At 30.9% G+C, this 20,155-nt stretch overlaps 1 long non-coding RNA gene across 1 annotated transcript; it reads right to left on the minus strand.

Annotated features, from left to right (window-relative positions):
* Window positions 1–1,469: 1,469 nt before the first annotated feature.
* Window positions 1,470–5,753, minus strand: LOC124373459. Its single transcript, XR_006923438.1, has 3 exons — window positions 5,695–5,753; window positions 1,951–2,037; window positions 1,470–1,677 (listed from the first exon to the last, which is right to left on the minus strand). It is a non-coding gene; the product is annotated as an uncharacterized LOC124373459 (long non-coding RNA).
* Between the last annotated feature and the right edge of the window lie 14,402 nt (window positions 5,754–20,155).

Genomic DNA, 20,155 nt, shown 5'->3' on the forward strand with positions numbered 1-20,155 from the left:
GTCCCCCTCTGCCTATCCATCTTTCCCCATAAGTTTGGTCCAGAAATTGCCTGACATCTAGTCTGAAATGCGCGGGAGCTCCATCATGCATGAACCAACAGTGCTCTCTCACACCCAAGGGAACATCATCTAAAATTTCAGGCAATTCGTGTTGTAAGAAATGTCTGTAGTTTTCACCATTTAGTATGTCAGGTAATACAAAAGGACCTAATAAACAGTCTCCAATGATGCCTGCCCAAACATTTATTTTAAACTGCTGTTGATGTCTCCCTTCATGAATGGCTTGTGGGTTTTCATCAGCCCATTGATGCATATTGTGGTAGTTGGTTATTCCATCTCGATTAAAACAAGCTTCATCTGTATACACAACTAATGATGTAAAACCAGGGTTGTTAGCTTGCTGATAAAACCATTGGCAAAACTGTAAACGTAATGGAAAGTCAGCTGGACCAAGGGCTTGCACACGCTGATAATGGTACGGATATAACATCTGCTCATGTAGAACTCGCCATACTGTCATGTGGTCTACGTTGAGTATTGCTCCTAACTGCCTAGTACTTACGCCTGGATCTTCCTCTACTCGCTGTAAGATGTTTTCCTCCAAATCAGGAGTTCTACGCTGTCTCTGTACACCTCGGTCTGCAGTAGAAGGTAACAAAGTGCCAGTCTCATGAAGTCGGTTGAAAACAGCAGCAAATGTTGAATGAGTAGGTTGTTATCGATTTGGAAATGATTCGTAATACAGGCGGGATGCTAGGCGACTATTACCGTTAGCTTTTCCATACATAAATATCATGTCAGCTTGATGGCTAAATGGGCAACCTGCCATCTTCAATAGAATAAGAGCACTATCGACTAATAATGTTAACACTAATTATGAAATATATATATTTTATCCTCTACATATTATAATTCTGTTATTATTTTATATTCTATTATCATGTTGATTTTCAAGTGGTTCGTTTTGTCTGACAGTTTATTGCAATGGTTACCTTATATTTGATTGTTATCTTTGTTATTCTTGACCTATTTATTATTGATACTTGTTATTGATTTGTTACATTCCTGCTATGAATGTTAAATAATTTTTGGCGTCAAACTATTGTTGTTACTGCTTTGCCTTATGATTATCTGTTATGCTGATTGCTGTGTTGTTGTTGTGTATACAATGTGATGTTCTATTTTTCTAGCTTTAATTTAATATAGTCATCTTAGAAGTCTGTAATTTTTGTAAATATGTTAAATGGCGTTGTACCGTTGGAAGTCATAATAAATAAATAAATAAATAATGGTCGGTTAAATAGTTTACGATTCCATAAAGGACAAACACACAAACAATAATTTATATATATATATAGATGAGATACGATCAATGCAATAATATTTCAATTTCAGAAAACAATGAATGCACAACCTAAAACTAAAACAACATGGACAAAGGAATTTTCGAATAATAACTTCCACGAATACATAATTATAGTTTTTCATGGTATATTTATTGCTATAAGTATAATTTTAGTATTTTTTATCAACTTATAATCATTGACAAAACTTTTTAAATGTTTTTGAGAGCTCCTGAAAATTTGTACTGAGCTTCTAGGCTTCGTATGTCCGCCACTTCATCGCTGTTTAGGGGACCGTGAGATACAACGTATCTGTAATCTACTTTTCTGTCACCTGTAAATATAATCAGTATAGTGTAGTCATTAAAATAAACAAAAATGAATTAGTAATGGTTTAAATAGTATTATTTAAAATTACATTAAATTAATTCAAAGACAGTAAAGACTTTGTTTTCCATTTTCGCCAAAACTTTGAGCATTAGTTACACAAACACCCATATTTATATTATTTAAATGTACAGCTACATCTTAATCTATCCATGGTGAAATAAAATATGGTAGTTTTAGAATATCGAGCTTTGTGCTTTTTATAAACTTATACACTTACCTCCTTCTTCACTGCAAATTGAGTAATACGCATATCTGCCAGGCACGTACTTCAGGAATGAAATTTTAAATTCTATTTTCTTGTTCCCTACAACAGTTGAGTCAAAAATTCCATAAAGTTTATTCATTACTTATGCTTAAAATTTATAGCTTGTCTGCAGTAAAAATAAATGACCTATAGGTTAACGTGTGTACATTATTAGTAGGATAACATCCCAAACTTAGTGTTTTAATATGTAATTTAGTAACCACTATTCTAGAAACAATCGAGATAGATATCAAAACAGCTAAGCATTGCTGTACAGCTGAGCGTATATTCGCAGAATTTATTTATATATATATATATATATATATATATATATATATATATATATATATATATCTTCAATAAGAATACAAAAATTGAAAAAAGAACATACAAATTCTCTATATTTCGTCTTAAGACATTTTCAAGAGATATAGGTAAATATATCAACAAAAAATAATAAACAAAAGAAACATCATATGTTAATAAAACTAATTTTGAATTAAGTACATAGAGTAAATAATTTTGCTTAATACAAGGAATATAAAGTTATAAATTAAATTTGTAGTTAAATGTGTAATGTTATCAATAAAAATTGTAAAGTGTAATTTACTGCTACCCATATCTTAAATTTAGACCATCCGGATGTTTAGTTTGTAACACCCTCTGATGAGATATTTATAAATAATTCATTTTAAGTTTATTTTATATTTAAACAATATGCTGTTTATATATATATATATTCACTTCGGGTGTATAAACGCAGAATTGCTCTATTACAACAATTATTAGACTCCTTGATATAAAGTTCCTTCAATATTTCCGCTTTGCCGTTTTCAAAAAGGTATAATAAAAATAACAACACATCAAACAAATTTTACATAAGTAAATAAATAAAAATGTACATAAATAAATAAACAGGAATTTTTGAACATGTGATTAACACCAAAGAGAGATATCATGAACAGAGAAAGAATTTAGAAAAAATAATAAAAAAATTAACATTTCATCTTTTATTCAGACCAAAGGGTACTTTTGATTTTAATATTAACCGATGTGCCTGTTCTAAATTTTCTAAGTAAATTTTGTTTCCATCTTCGGGTACTTTGCAAATACCTTTCAGTGAATAACATTGTTCAAAATTTTGTTGGTGGCCTAATGCGTGTTGTGAAACCAATTTTTCATGCTGTTTTTTAGACGAACAACGGTGATTATTCATTCCTATGTGCAATGGGTTTGTTGTCAATCCAACATAATCCAATGCGCAACAATTTTTACATGTTAACTGATAAATTACATTTTTACTTTTGCAATTAATTAATATATAAAATATATATAAACAGCATATTGTTTAAATTTGTAATTTTTTAAAGCTAAGCGTACATTGGCGTAAGCGATATATATATATATATATAAACATATATATATATATATATATATATATATATATAAACGGCTGATTATTGTTGTATAGCTTAGCGTATGTTGGCAGTTCTTGCGAGTTCAATCTTCCGTAATTGTGTGCTGTTTCGAAGCTGTACAGAATAAACAATAAATAGATTTTTTAAGAAACGACGGTGAGATGTTTGGCTATTTGAAATCTATTTAAAGTTATGACTAACATATATAAGAACCTTTTTACTAATCTGATAGTTGAAAATTATTATTTGGATATAATTTCCTAAAAGGTAACTGATATTTTAAATATACCAACCACAAATATATATGAATTATTTAATTATTAATTTGTTAATAAAGTCATATTATTATTTAACTGAAATGTTATCATTTTTGAAACAGTTTTCTAGATTTGGTTTCTAGTACTTCACTCATGAACAATCTCTTTCTATGTCTGTTTACTGTTAACAATATTATACTACAAAAATAAAAGTACTATAGTATGTTTTACTTGTGAAAATGAGCTTTTATTTCTTAACTCATTGGGAACATTTTTTGCAAGTAGTAATGGAGGTCTTTGAATGTTTTGTTAGTTCAACCAGTCTCAAACTTTCTTAAACAGAAAAATAAATATTTAGTCCTTTTTAAATAAATATTTAGTTTCCTCTATGAAATAATGTTTAAAAAAATTATTAAAAGCATGTAAATCTTTTACAATTGAAATTGCTTTTCGGTGTAGAAGCAACATAAGTACAGTGAAGGAATATGAAATTAAAACATTATTCAAGAACTAATACCAAATTAATGTACTTAATTACAAACTGTAGTTAAAGTTGAACTATATTTTTAGCGCCATCCCTAAAGGAAGTGTTACTACGCAGATATAATGACTGTCCATTTGATAATGCAACACAGTTACGTCACCGACAGCGGCGGCGTAACTATCCTGCAGTGCACCTCCAATGTGTGGAGGGCCTAGTAGGCATACCTGTTTTTTTCGTGTGTGTTATGTGTTACATAACTCAATAATAATTATGAATTGGGAGTGCCGATGGCCGAGCGGTCGAAGTCGTTGACTTTGAGTCTGAATTAGAGATAGCGCAGGTTCAAATCCTGTCTGCGACCGTTGCACTTTTTATCAGTAAAATCAACCTCGTACTGTATCGACTCCTCCTTATTCTGTTTGGTAAGATTCTCGCACAGGCCAGTGGCCCATGAGGACGGACAGAATAAGGCCTAAAAGGGGATCGGCCTCTCCTAAAAAAAAAAATAAAAATAAAAAAAGTAACTACCGCTGATGTATGTACTTAGTTTTTATCTCCTAATTTTGGAAACTTTATGCCTAAACCTGTAACTTTATTCTTGCGTTTCACGATCAGGTATATTTAGACTGTAATTATTGTTGTAAGGATTAAAATTCACGTTTTAAAAATGTATTTGTACACGAAGCATCTGTTTAAATTAAATCTACGATATCTTTTACAGACTGCGTCTCAGGATTACTCCCCAAAAAGCGCATTACTCGGGAATAAATGTGCTTTATATTTTATAAACTAAACTTTAGTGTAAATAACATTAGGACGTATTAACCCTCCAACTGGCGGTCATTTTTTCCTGTAGTGGCGGCATGTTTTCGAGCCTCGTGCAAGGGTTTTTTTAAAAATTTATTAAAAATATAAATTAAAAGTAATATATATAGAAGTATATATATTTGTGTTCAGAATTAAACATATAATAATATTAGTATTTAAATTTGGCCTTAAAAAAATGTTTACTAAAATTTTTTTTACATGAAATTCAAAATTTACATTTTCTTTTTTTTAATTTGGGGGGGACCATACCTAGCAAACCAAGTTATAGTAAGAAAACTACAAAAGTGAGATTACCATTTTGTGTCAAATTTATTCTAGTTTCAGAAACACATAAGCATTATACAAATTTATGAAACTATAATAACACTATATAACAAAAAGCAGCGATGCGCATAAATTGTGAAAATAGGGTGTATATGTAAGAGTTTGCTAATAAAAGTTTTACTAATACAGTTTTACTTCAATACACGTTATATTGCATATTTAAAACTATAGTATTCCTTAGGCTTTTTTATCCCGAATCCAATGGTACATGAATCGAATCGATACGTTGCCGGAATATACTGTAATGAGTGATTATGCAAGGGAATGTTTGTTTATCAAAATTATGATGAACAACAATCATCAATGGGTTATGTTTATCAAAATTTTGATGAACAACAGTTGGAGGGTTAAATAATATATCTACTGTTTTGTTTTTTACAATTATACCACATTTACAACTTTTTACCTCTTGTAACTGCAAGTACGTGTCCAGATAGTGAATCAGTAATGTCTTCATCACTGAAAACCTTGTACTCGTGGTCGTGTTTTACTGCATACAAAACAAACACATTAAACCCTTTGTAGACCACCTAATTTAACTCTTAGTGATAAGACTATAAATTTAAACAATGGTCGCCTAAAAGTTTCTGCTCAGATTTATTTCTTCTACCTTTTCTATAACAGAAAGATATTAGGCGAACTTTGACTGTCAACGTTTCGTTTTTTCATAAGTTGTGATAAAATTTAAATAAAACATACACTCGCTAGTTAAATATTGACCAACAGCAAAAACATATGCATATAAAGATATTGGTATTATATTTTTAGGTTGAAAATAAGTGGTATAAACCGTTTATAAATTCATAATTTTAATTATTTTTAAGAAACATAAGGAGTGATAACTTTGAGTAAGTGCGTTGTGGTTAATTTAGTAACACTTGTTAAACCAATGGTTTTAAATACTTCATTAACCTTTCAGAGCCAAAAACTGGATAGTAAGTTATTAAATCATAAGTAATTAGTCAAAAACGTATATTACACTAAAACAATAGTAAAAAGTAACAACTTTAAAGCACAAATTTGCAAAGTTATTGTATTTTCCCAAATGGAAACCGCAGGGAAATCAGCTACCATTTTTTCAATGAGTTTCAGTTACATTTACACGATCTTAAATAAAAACTATTGCCATTTTTATGTTAGATAATATTATTGTTTGGAACATATCCAAACGAGATTTTCTTTACGTTTTGAACGATAAAATTATCATGCTATTGCGCTAAATTTGCATTCTAGATTATTTTACGGGATACGGATTAAAAACTGAATAGTTATTATGTACTAGGGTAAGTTAATCAGTTATTAAATAGGTTTAATAACTGATTAACGGACAATACTAAAGTTTTGTTGAGTAAAAAGACGAAAAATCTTTTGTTTAGTCATTAATGCCAAAGCTAAAAAAATGTCAAAAGAAACTAAAGAAAAACGCTGTTGTGGAGAATAACTAATATTTAAATTATTTTTAACTTCTAAATTTATACATGTATAACATCAAAATACAATGTTCCAGTTATACCGTCATAACTTCAATATTCTTATTGAAACTTAGAATTATAAAGATTGGGAAAAAGTTTGAATAACTTATACAAAGCTTATACTTTTTTTAATTTATAGCATTAAAAGTAGACATAATATTTTTATCAGCATGTGAAATTACAGGCACTTAAAATAGGAAATTTAGAAAATTTCGTAATGAAGCGAAAAAAATTGTTTGAAATTAAAATGTGAAGTTTTATAGTTAGTGCATGAGTTATAATTTTAAATAGTGTTATGTTTGCATTTATAAACATTTTTACTTCTTAAGGCAAGAGATATTTAAAATCATGTCGTGTTTTATTAATATTTGATATTAATTTTATTCAAGACATTAATGAATAAACACGTTATTCTTTTAAATATTGGTATCTATAAAATTAAATTCGGTATTTAAATTAATCTTACAGTAGTGTTGATAAATAAGAAAACTTTATACATATAAATTTAAATCGTCACTAAGCAGCTTAAACACATTGGAATTAGGGGTTCAATTGATAAATATTAAATTACAGTCTGTAATATTTATAAAATACATTTTAACATACTAAGAATTTTTTTAAATCTTTTATCAGAGGGCTTGAATTCATAAGAAGAGTAAACTAAAATACTTTAGAATTAGCTTAACCATATTTTTATATGAGAATCTTAAGATAACTTTGACTTATTAGCAAGGTATTAAGATATGGGTATTCTAAAAATTACTCACTTTTTATAATAAATTATTGTGTGGTACTGCCCAGGGCGCTTCGTAGCTTTAGTAGTCAAATACATCGACTTAAGTTCCATATTATTTTTTGAAGCTGGAACCTTCACAAACGTCCAGATACCTTTGTTTTCTTCTGAAAACTGATAATCCAAACGAATATTCATTACTTTAACGAGGCTGTCAGTAATTTATATACTAAAATATTATTTAGTCTTAAATAATTATTTTTTATCACCGAATGTTACTTATCATCAATTCAAATCATGGTGAAAGTATACTGAAAGTTTTTCTAACACAAAATAAAAGACTTTTTCTTATTACCTTCGTCAAATTGAAGAAACCATCCGTTGCTACAACCCGATTACATCGTCCCATGTCCTGCAACTTGGCTGCCGAGAGGGAGGCTAGCCCAACCAGGAACAGAACATTCCACATCATGTATCCGCTAGGTTATGTGAATATCCAACAAAATAGTTAGCGCGAGGTTCTATGTAGAGTGCTTTATAAATGTGCAAGCCGTCTCAGATTAGTTTGCGACACCTGAGGCAACAGTCACCACTCATTGTCAGTGTCTAGCGTGTAGCTCCGCCAGGGTCGTATCTAAGTATCTGGTGCCCTGGGCAACTTGAATTCGGGAAACTCGTTTTCACCTGATCATTCATATGTACTAATCTCATCGTCCATCTCAATAAACGATATTAAAGTCCTATCTTAATTTGTCTTGTATCTTACAGAGTTCAGGTATTCAAGCCAATCTTAGTCATCCTTTTTAGCATCAGTTACTTATTGTTTTACTTTTCATATCCTAAAACACCTACCTATTAAACCACGTAACTGTCTAATGTTATCCAACACAAACAATCATAGCTATGGGTACCTTTACTAAATAAATGAATTTTCTCAAACATAGTTCGCAATGTTTTAAACACAGTACCGAAAGTTAATATCTGCCAGTATTTTGCATAATTAAATTTACATACCCTTCACTAGTATGTAATCATAAATTTTTTGTGCTAAACACATTTCAATTCAACTAAAAATGTCAATAGTTTAGTTATATTAATATTACAATTCTTACTAGTTTATAAATTACGTTATTTTACAAGTTAATCCGTTAACTTATTTTATTGAACATGCAGTTTTACACACGTATAAATTGCATCCGTCACAGTAATATTTTTCTATAATTCAAATTTCTAAACAAAAGTGTCAGTTTTTGGTTTAAAATTTGTTATTGGCGATGAATTATTTTAAAGAATAATAAAATTTATGATATTTTCCATCGACTTATGTTACGTTCTTCACGTTAAAAAAACCTCCAAATTTATAACCATAACCACAAATCTCAAACAATAAAAAGTGAAAACTTAAGCGGGCACTTATATGTACTACCGCTAAAACATTACGCAATATCTGACTGGTACACCAACCGCGGGAAGTCCGGACTGGAGGGAATGAACCCTATTTATGACAATGACTCTGCACGTAAGCAAGAGTACAAACAACACCTCACACGCACCAGCGAAAGTTGAAGACTGACTAGAAAATCAATATCGGTACTTCCTGTGGTATCGCGGCGCGTCGTCTGAAACAAAGAGAAAAGAAAGGCGATGATTGGGAGAGGGTTTTGGGTATAGCTTAAATTTGATGTTTAAAAATTAAAATGCTTTACATATATTCCTAACTGGGCAAAAAGTGGCATCTCATTTTAATTAAAAGGCTTATGGGGAAATAAATATCCTTTCAGGCTAACTAAGCAGTTGCAGTTCACCTGATTTTCTTCTTTCACCCAATTGATAGTTACAGCCCTGTACTGTTTAGTTCATTAGAGTCATCAACATTTATCTTCACCAACTGAACAAATATTGACTAGTTATAATCAAGCTATTACGGCTTACGTCATTCATATTTATTTCAAATGCAGTATATATTTTTTAGATGAGAACCCAACGCAAATAAAATTAACTATAATAGTATTGGTAATAAAAAATGGAAATATATTATAAAATTTATTTTTGTATTTGCAACTTTGGCTTGTAAATTTATACAAGTACTATTTTTACCAAATTTAATTAATTAAAAAAAAACAATTACTAAATAAAGTAACTTGGCATCATTCTAGACTGTACACAAATTATCATCTCAAAGAAAGGAAATTTTATCATGAAATCAATATTGCACTCAATAGTTAAATGTAAAGTGAGTAAAAACTAAAGAAAATTTTAATTTTGAGGAAGATTAGATCATGCATATATGACAAAATTCAATCAATGTTTTCATCACAGTCTAGCATTTAGCTTTAAGATTCCTGTACATGTTCTATTTATATGGATTTTAAGTAAAGAATTTTATCATTTTAACAGTTATTTAATTTTAAAGTAGTTAATTAGCCTTATTGATAAATATAAGAATTTTTGGTAATATACATGTGAATTAAAGTATATAGAATAGTTTTTTTTTTTTAAGACTAGAGTGGAAAGTTTAGTAGGTTTTAAGTATGTAACGGAACAACAAAATTAAAATAAAATTTACTGTCTTGTCAGTAGATTTATAATTGAGCATGTATTTGTATAACTATTTAATAGTTACAAGATCGGAGTATTCCATTCTATGTGTTACGTAATAGTCTTTGCTGGGCTACATCTAAATTTGAAGTAACTTATTTATAAATAAATAAATAAGGACTTTATTTTGGAGCGGTTTTCAACAATAATTGCTGGTTTACAAAACGACTCATGTCTTATTATAGTTCTTAAAAAATTAAAAGCTTATTTTATAGTTATTAATAAATAAAACATAATATTAGACATACAGTTATATATGGCTATATCACCTTGTATTGTACATTAAATACTTGTATATATTTTCTTTGTATGTCGTTTCAGATACACCCTGGCCTGTTACGCTGGAGGACAGTTCATTATATAATTTGGGAGCAAAGTACGCAAATCGTTTTCTTTCAAATTCACGGCGAACGCGAGGCATCTCCAACACTTGATCCTGTCTAGTACTGCGAGATCGGACTTGAGACCTGCTTTTTAGTTTTTCTCTCAGATATCGCGGCCTGCCAGTGGTCAGGATTCTGTAAACCAGGCATGAGGAGCGCAGGGTACAAGTATCAGCTACCAGTCAACAAACCCAGCGATCGTCGAGCCTCCGAAACATGGTCAAACCTTCTTAAACCACATACATACCTTACACACATATTTTGGACCCTCTGTAATTTTTCTAAATCTCTAAATGAAACTTATTTCATTCTGGAGATGTTCTGAGGACACACAGACAAGCATACAGGGAATTATATTTACGTCCCCAGGCAGACAAAGATAAACTGCACCAGTCTACTACGTGATAAGCTAAAACATACTCAGCACAATTCCATCCTTAGACTCATTCTTTGCTATATGGAAGCGATGTGTCATGTAATATTTAATCTATAGGTTATAACTTCTCGAGATATTTTGCAGATAATTAGGCTATATGTGTTACTATGTTTAAATGTCATATTTTTGTAATCAGCTTTTACAAATATATTTCTTCTGCGATGTTCTTGTTGCCGCCGTGTTTAGACATGAGACCAAACTAAAGATGTTCTCTAACAGTCATGCAAATTCCATGGAGTGACATGCATCATCATCGAACTTGATTTTTCATATGTAAAGAGGATGTTTGAGGCATAATTTCAAGTGTAACGTTAGTTTGTTCTTGGGATAGCGTTCAGTCAAATACCATAGGAAGAAGATATTTGGGCTAAAACATTAATACAGAATTTTTGAGCAAGTGATTGAATTTCAATTATAACAACATCTACTTATGGCAAGCACGGTCGAAAGTAGGCTAATTTTGTGAATCATAAACCATTTTAGTATTTAAAAACATTTTAGGCAAAAAACTACTCGCCAAGAAAACGTATTCAAAGTTATACAGGAAATTTGTTTTTCAAGCACACGTACTGTCATGCAGTGAGCCAGATACACGAATGCCTACACGTTGGCCGAACGTGAAATGCGACATACACCGAACATTCATAGAAATATATTCGTACTTCATTATCAGGCCCGTGCGCATGGGGGGGTTTTGGGGGTTCAACCCCCCCCCCCTTGAAGATTGGGATATATCATATTACCTCGACGCATCAACTTATTGAAAGAGTAGATCACATATGTTTTTATTTGAAAAAGTTTTTACTTTGTTTAAAGAATGAGTTACAAATGTATTAAAAGTATGTAGTTTTACAATTTTATAATAAACTCATTTTCCATACGTATTAATTTTTAATCTATTACTTATTTAAGTTTCTTCTTTTTTATTTCATACCCCCCCTAAATAAAATTCTGCGCACGGCCCTGTTCATTATTATCATGGAATAGGATATAATCGAGCTGTTGGACATATATTTATGTATTGGGATATATCCCCATAAACAGGGTGTCCCGTAACTATCCACAAAGGTATACCACGTTATTGCTCAAGTCAAGACAAACATATTTCACCGTATAAACGGGGGCCTCCAATGCTTAGTTTCCCATTATTCTGTATGTGTTTTTTTATACACAAATTAATATCTTAAAAACTAATAAATTTAATTTTACCAAATGTGGCTCAAATGTTTACAACAAGGTCAGTTACTGAAAAATATATAATGAATTTATCTTTAGCATTTTTACGATGGCGGACATTAAAACTTTTAAATTTTGAATATCTTAAAAACTTCCATTTGTCTATCACAAATCTAATGACACCAAAATAAATTAAATCGAATAACAAATAGCTGATTTTGAGCAGATTCACTGTGACAAGACAAGGCCCACATTGAAGTTCTCAGTGAATAACCAGCAATACAAACACTAAATAAACGGGAGCTTTCTTGTAATTCTTGACAAACATTGCAGGTTCTTAAGATACTTGAAGTTTTAATGGCCGCGATTTTTGAAAATACAAAAGATAATAAAATACATAACATATTTTTCAGTAACTGGCCTTGTTATAAATAGTAAATAGAGCCAAATTTGATATAATTAGTTTTTAATGTACTAATTTAGTTATAAAAAAACACATACAGACAGGCACATGGGAAACTAAGCATCAAAGACTTCACCTTGTTCATGTGGTGAAATATGTCTTGACCTGAACAATAACGTTGTATGCCTTTGTCTAGAGAGTTACGGGACACCCAGTAAATATATATCTATATTTATTGAACGGTTCACATTAAAAACTCATAATGGCGGTACGTTGGAAGAATGTAGTCGCGGAAGTTTGGCAACTACACCAGACATCAGCGCCTCTTCGAGCCTGACCATGCTGGGACCAACTATCTTCGATTTAGTTCCATACCTAGACTCGACATTGGCTCTTCAGTCGACCTCTTTGTTGCAGCCCTGAGTGCGGTTCGGCGTGCTGCTGCTGCTGATGAAAGCCTGATCAGTGTTGCCTCATCCTCCATTGTGCTACGTTTATAATTTAGTTTGTTGTTAGCTTGTCATTTAGTTTACGTTGTTATTGTCATACATATTCATTCCTTGTTATATTTGTCTATTGTTATATCGTTACATTGTTATTTTATATATTTATTTTTCTGTTAATATTTACATATTTTATTACAGTTATTTGCTTGTTTTCTCTGGTTTCTCTGGTTATTTTTATACTGTTAACTTATTGTTATTTTTTCTAAAGTTATTTTTCTAATGATTTTACATTTAAATTCTTGTTTTCGCTTGCATAGTATAGTAGTTGTTGCTTGCTTTCTTTGCATGAACTCCATTATTATATAATAGTTGTCTCACATAATTTATTCATAATTTAATTATTAATACTTATTTTTAATCTTGTTACACTTGTTGGCCATCTTTATTATTTTTTTTTGTAATAGTGTAAAATGGTGTATGACGTTGGTGAGTAAAATAAAATAAATAAATAAAATAAACTGAATATTGACGGTAGGTAACAAACTAAGTTTTATTGTTTTGTTACTTAATACTAACTCAATTTAGTAAAGGCTAAAAGGGGTGGGTTTTAATGTCCAATAACGTTTGAACATGAAAGAAGTATTGAGAAATAGAATAAGGTGCACAGCTACATGCGTTTGGAACTATTCACCGCTTATCTATCACTGTACAGTACTCTATATTACTTAGGCAAACGACCTCCGTGTGACTGATAATTAATCCATGTTATTGATATTTTTACTAATTTGTTAATTTTTTGTAGGTGGGTCATTGGCTGGTATTCAGTCTTTGTCTTTGTGTTTCATTAATGATACAAATACGCCCAATCTTATACTTTTTATAAAGCTGGCTTTTTGAAATGGCAGTTTTTAGCTATTTAATTACCGAAACTTAAATGAAAATGGATTATTATTGGAAAATTTACATCCCCTAAATCAATGTTGTAAGTACGCTTTGATAATCTATTTCGATTACTTTTTGAATGATCATCGCATGACAGTCAAAGTACTGTTACATTTGGCAGATTAAACTTTTTGATAAACATGGGCCCAAATATGACAGATTGTAGATGGATAAATTCTTATTTGTTTCTTTTTTATATTCATGAAGAATGAATTAAATAATTTACATCCTTTGTGACAGATTCTGTAAATTTGTTACTCGCGTAAACACCAATTCAATACGGCGTCAGCACTGTTGATTCACTGAATATGGGTACTAATGATGATCAGCACTGCTGATTGGTTGCTGATGGCAATTAAGCAGCGTTCCAATAGTTGACACAGGAATTACCCAATCAACTGCCTTATATGTATTTGTTGCTTATACCAATATTATGTAAATAGTAATAACTAGTGTTTACTTCTAAATTAAAACTGATACGCAATGACGTTAAAACTTTGGGTATTCTAATATTTTAGGGATTATATAAAATGTTTATTGGTTAGTGAGATTATGTTTTAGTTAGTTTTTCGTTGTATTGTTGCAATTAAATTAAAACCCCCGAAAATTTTACATACTAAAGGAGACAGAATATATTAAATGATAAAATTCGTTAAAATCTTCAGTTGCAAATGCCAATGCATTTTTTAAGAATAAACCTGAAATGAATAATTTGTGTATCATGTACTAAAATTAATAATATTATATCAATGCAATTATTCTTTGATGATACTTTTTATTAATTAAAAGAATTCCCAAATTTAAAGGTCTGCCAACAATAACAAAGGCTGACTATTTCCTAGGTATATAAAGGTATGCTTTTTGGTCTTTCCAGTCAAAAATATATGATGAAAACTAGATCTTATTTGTATGACATGACTAATATAAACTTGCTTAAAAATCCATTATTATTATTATTATTAATAGCACCTGAATATGGAAGAAGTTCTCTCCTTGAAATCGCATACTTTGTACTTCATTCTATTCACACTATTAGTGTTGTAAAAAGTATCTGATATGATCTTAGGGAAATGTAGTTTCAATTACATTTTTTAATGAAATCAAAATATTTCATGAAACTTGTAGTGAAAATAATATTAATGTAAATTTAAGGTATATTAAACGTTATTTGGAAATAAAATGTACTCTTAATCAGCAAGGGTTTCCGTTTTACATTATAACAATATTTAGCTCAAACTTACATTAGCTATACTTGATCTTTTTACTTAGAAATCACAAAAATGGTTTCTAAGTAAAGAGATCAATTTCAGTTAATTTTAAATTGAGCTAAACCTTTTAAGTTATACAATTAAATGGCTATTTGTATTTATTTTAAAATTACAGATACAAGGTGTATTTCATAAAATTTAAACCGATTGCAAAGAATATTATTATATTAAAAGTAAACCGTAATCTAAATTAAGTTAACCATTATTTGGTTTTCTGGGTATAAATGCGTTTAAGGAACAATGTAATATACGAATATTATTGTATATTAAATTTACAGTATACTAAAATGAATCGGTATTTGTTAAAAGGGCATCAGTCATGAAAAGTAAACTTTCGGAAAACTTGATAAAACCGATTAAATATTATATGCAAATGTAAAAATTCCTAAAATAAATATGCATTGCATTTTCTGCCTTATTTTTTAACATCCCAATATAAAGATTTCAAATTTTATCAAAATTTCAAATTTTTATGAATTTTTAAAAATGTGTGACTTATGCCCTTTTAACAAATTTTCAATATGTCACATGAAAAAAAATAGTGTTAACACTCATAATTTATAAAAAAACATTTATTTTTAAAGATACAATGAGTACAGAATTATTGGTATAGGCCTAAGCCTAGGTATAGGCCTAAGCTTAAATTATGTTACTTAAACAATTTTTTTTAACTCCTTATCATAGAAAAGAAACTTAAATTTGTGCCCTAATGTAGGTTTTTGTTGATACTTATCACTCATCTTCTTCCTTGCATATTATTTTCCATTACAGGCCATTCTAAAATATCATTATAAAATTGTCCTGTTCTCATGAGGTACATACTGAATGACTTTTCTTAAATCTTGGAGTTTTGATTTTTTTATAGGCACTTTACCCTCTGGGTAAGCAAGTTTCGCTGGGACCAGTAATCCCTGTGTTTGTTAAAGACATGAAAAAGGTGTGGCATGGAGACCATTAATGGTGGTGTATGCCTTTATGTAGCCTTTTAAAGTAGATTCAAATACAAAATGAAACAGCTTACTGATCCCAAATTGACTTTTTCTTTGCTTGGTTTCTTTTTTGTTTCCTCTGAAACTGGAGTATTTTTGTAATACTTTATCCACCAAGATTTGAAGTTAGAAATCTCTGAAGCTCTCACCTCCTTCACAATAAACTTTCCAGGTTTGGCACTTTTTATTATTACCTCAATGATTTCATACATACTGAATATTCTGTCATGCTTATTAAGCATCCTTTTGATTAAGCCGAACTCTCTGTCACAAGGAAGTAAACTGTGACCTCTGACAGGATAAAAGTGCTGAATTTTTAAGAACCTTTTACTGTCAGTTAAAAATAAGAAAAAACCTAGTCAATGTCTGGTTCTTATTTTGACCAGCGCAATTGTCCGAAAAAATACGGAGCTCTGTCACACTTTCCGGAACATGTTTAAGGTAGTCATCCCAAAAAGGAGCAAACTTCGTTAGGCCCCTTGTGACCTTCTCCTTCATGATAGAGGTAGATGTTGCTGTTTCTACTTTTTAAGTTCTGTTATACAAAACACATTCACTGTAAGTTGGCGCAAATAAAACAGTTCCTGCACAGGCACCTTTGGGAGGGAAATGTTTTGCATGTAATCAAATGCAATTGAAAGAATATTGTTTTCTTCCTTAGCATCTTCTGAGGCCTCATACTTTAGCGCAGAATAAAACTTTTGGCTTCGTCGCTTATGTACAAGAAGATCGGCCACAGCACTCCGTTTTGCAGCTTCATTCAAGTGCGGAGATTTAATTTTTAGCTTAAGCTCTTCACGTGTGCAACATGTGTCGACTTGAGGCCGACCAAATCTGAGATTAAAATTATCTTTAAAAAAACGTGTAGTAAAAAAACTATAACTCACCTTCTTTTCAGGGTACTTCTCACAAAACAAGTTATACATTATTTTTAAATTTTAATTCCGCATTCAGGTAAAAATTTGGTTCCTCCCAAATAGTGGGATTCCTTCACAGGAAATGAACTAATATGTTCTCTAACCAAGCTTTTTATTTCATCGGACACGGAAAAAGACACTGCCTTTCCTCTTTATCTTCGGGAGTTTTGCAGGCCTTCTTGAGTTCTCTGATTCGCCGGACTCTTTTAGTTGTAACACCAAAAGCATTGACAAAAGCATTCAAACATACTATATGTCTTGAAGTTCCAATCAAAAGGTGATATTTGAAACTAGCACTGTTTATTCTTGGATTTTCCATTTTCTTGGTCTACGTATTGCCACTTCCTCCACATCAATAAGTCCATATAGTAACATGTCTTGTTCATTTTTTTCGTACCGAGGTCATGAAACCTAGCAAAAATCTCAGTCACGTTGTCCTCTGGAAACTCTCCCAAGCAATTTCTCTTCTTGCATCTGTAACAAAATGAGAGTTTTAGGCTAATGTAAACCAATTATTTCAGTAATAGCCTACTTAGGGCTCAGACTTGTAACTTAATGTAGCTCTAAGGATTTTATTATATAAGTTATTTAAAAAGACACACACCAATTATATTGGTAAACAAAGTTTATAAGTTTATGTTGATAACCTCATTTAAATTATTACTTACCCAAAAGTAAATGAAGGCTTCTTAGCTGGAGTTTCATTGCCTTTATGGTTCACATATTTCTCCCCCTTTGATAATGGCTTTCCTTATTTGATTCCTTTTGTTACTCACTAGGATCTGTAAACTTCCTTTTACAAGAAAAATCATGATTAACACTTTCCATATTTTCTATCATATTTTTTCTACTCGTTTACTCTGTTGAATTAACCAAAGAATCTGAAAACTATAACCTTAAAACCTGCTCACAATATTCAAGCTGCTAGACCAGCTGTTTCCATGTTAACAGCTGTAGCTAAACAAAAGTACAGCCAACATTTTTAGTTAAAAGGGCATGAGTCATAGACTGATGCCTTTTTAACAAATTACACAATATTCAACCTTGTGCTGTGGGCTTATTACTTGACTGACTGATGCCCTATTAACACAGAATGTAGATCTAGAAATAAAGAATCCAAATCCACCAAAAAGTGGAATTGTGAAAAAAAGTGACTGATGCCCTTTTAACAAATACCGATTCAAATAGATTATACAACGTATTAGATCCTTTTTTCCAAAGGAAATATTGCCACCAAATAGATAATTCTATGTTTAACAATTACGTTATTTCACTTAAACTACAATGAGCGAGGAAGAAACTTTAAAAAGATTTACGGTGCGGTTTATGACCTCTCAGTAAATAAAAAAAATGGACTCCATGTAAAACCTGTTGTACCCCACCATGTTTGACAAACACTGATGGTCATAAACTGTTTACAGAGTTAATGTACACAATTCAGTAACTTGACTAACTTCAAATCTTAAGTTATAAAATCGTATCTTAACCTGTTTATTTGGAGAAATTGTGTTTCTTGCAGCTTTGTAGTACGATAAGCACTCATATATAATCTTGACATAAATGACAACAAAAAAATTAACACAAATGCATTAATTGATAGATTTAATGAACATATTTCCTCAACAGATACAAGTATCACGTAGATACTAACTTGGTGTAAATAATGCACACGTTTAGATGTCTTTTAGAACTCCAGAAAATTGGAACTGTTCTTCCAGGCATTGTATGTCCGACTTTTCATCATCGCTCAAAGGTCCGTGAGCCATTACGTATCTATAGTCCACGTTTTTCTCACCTGTGGATATAAAAATACTCTTTAAAATGTACAATATATGTCAATCGATAATTCTCATAAAGAGTTTCACTTAACATAGCGTTTACTATATCGTTGTTATTTTGCTGGACATACTTGAAAAGTCCAAGTTATGCTTTATAATCGTATATTCAACATTTCAGGGATTTTTTAACTTTTCGAGAAATACATTTTTATTTTTTATTCCACCAAAAAGCGTGTTCGCGCATCCTGGGCATTTCGTGTGAACAACTTATTTAAAAAGCTGCTTCATAACTCCATATTGGCCATACGACGGGCGCTCACACTGATGGATGATTACCCCTCTAACTAGCCTCACCACCCCCCATCACTTGCTTTTAGGCGCTGTCAAACTCGCATGATCCTTAAGGTAGCGTGATACGCTTAGGCGACTCTTTAAGTGTTCCGACGTTAGCTTTATGAAATAGTATACTACTAGCAGTTACCCACAGCTTCGCACGCAGTTTTATAAGCTTTGCACGTGTATGAGTGCTTTTTATTTAAATTTGATTTTTATTTATTTTTTTTATTTTTTTATTATTTTGTAACACATGATTTTACATAATCATGGCCCCACCAAGTCAACATGACTTATCGGTGAGGTACATAATGAAACTTCAAAAAAAGCAAGATACAAAATTCCATTACAGTTTTCATCTATTATTTGTTTTGCTCAGTTTAGTTCATGCTTTTACAGAAAAATGTAATGTTGCTCTTTTTGTGGCTGTGGTGCTTCTGTAACTCCAGATTTTTAAATATTGGCATTTTATAAATTTTATAATTGCCCATTATTTTATTAATTGCTCGTTTCCGACACCAATGTTGAGTTTGCCTTGTGGCGTCAAGAAAACGTGTCAATCAGTGTATATTTATGCCCATTGTAATTTACTCCGGTCTTAGCATTTTTGTCATAGTTGATTTTGGCTTGTTTTACTCGATCAAGAATATCAAACTCAACATTGGCGTCGAATATATAAGCAATTCAATTAATTATAAAGTGCTCATATACGTGCAAAGCTTATGAGATTGCGTGCGAAGCCGCGGGTTACTGTTAGCAGCATATATTTATACAACGAAATATATATACAAATGTCTGGGAAGTCAATTAAGATGGGTTTTATAACAGCCTGTAAATTTATTATAAAAGTTACACGATAAATTTGATTTGATAACTGCATAACAGTACTGACTAATCCCTGAATGCTTATATTTGCTAAAATGTACAGTCAAAAGTATATTAGTACTAAAACTTTTAATTTTTTATGTAGATGTTTCCATACTCTGCGGTCAT

This window comes from Homalodisca vitripennis, unplaced genomic scaffold (assembly GCF_021130785.1).
Source record: "Homalodisca vitripennis isolate AUS2020 unplaced genomic scaffold, UT_GWSS_2.1 ScUCBcl_5602;HRSCAF=12402, whole genome shotgun sequence".
NCBI classification, from domain to species: Eukaryota; Metazoa; Arthropoda; class Insecta; order Hemiptera; family Cicadellidae; genus Homalodisca; species Homalodisca vitripennis.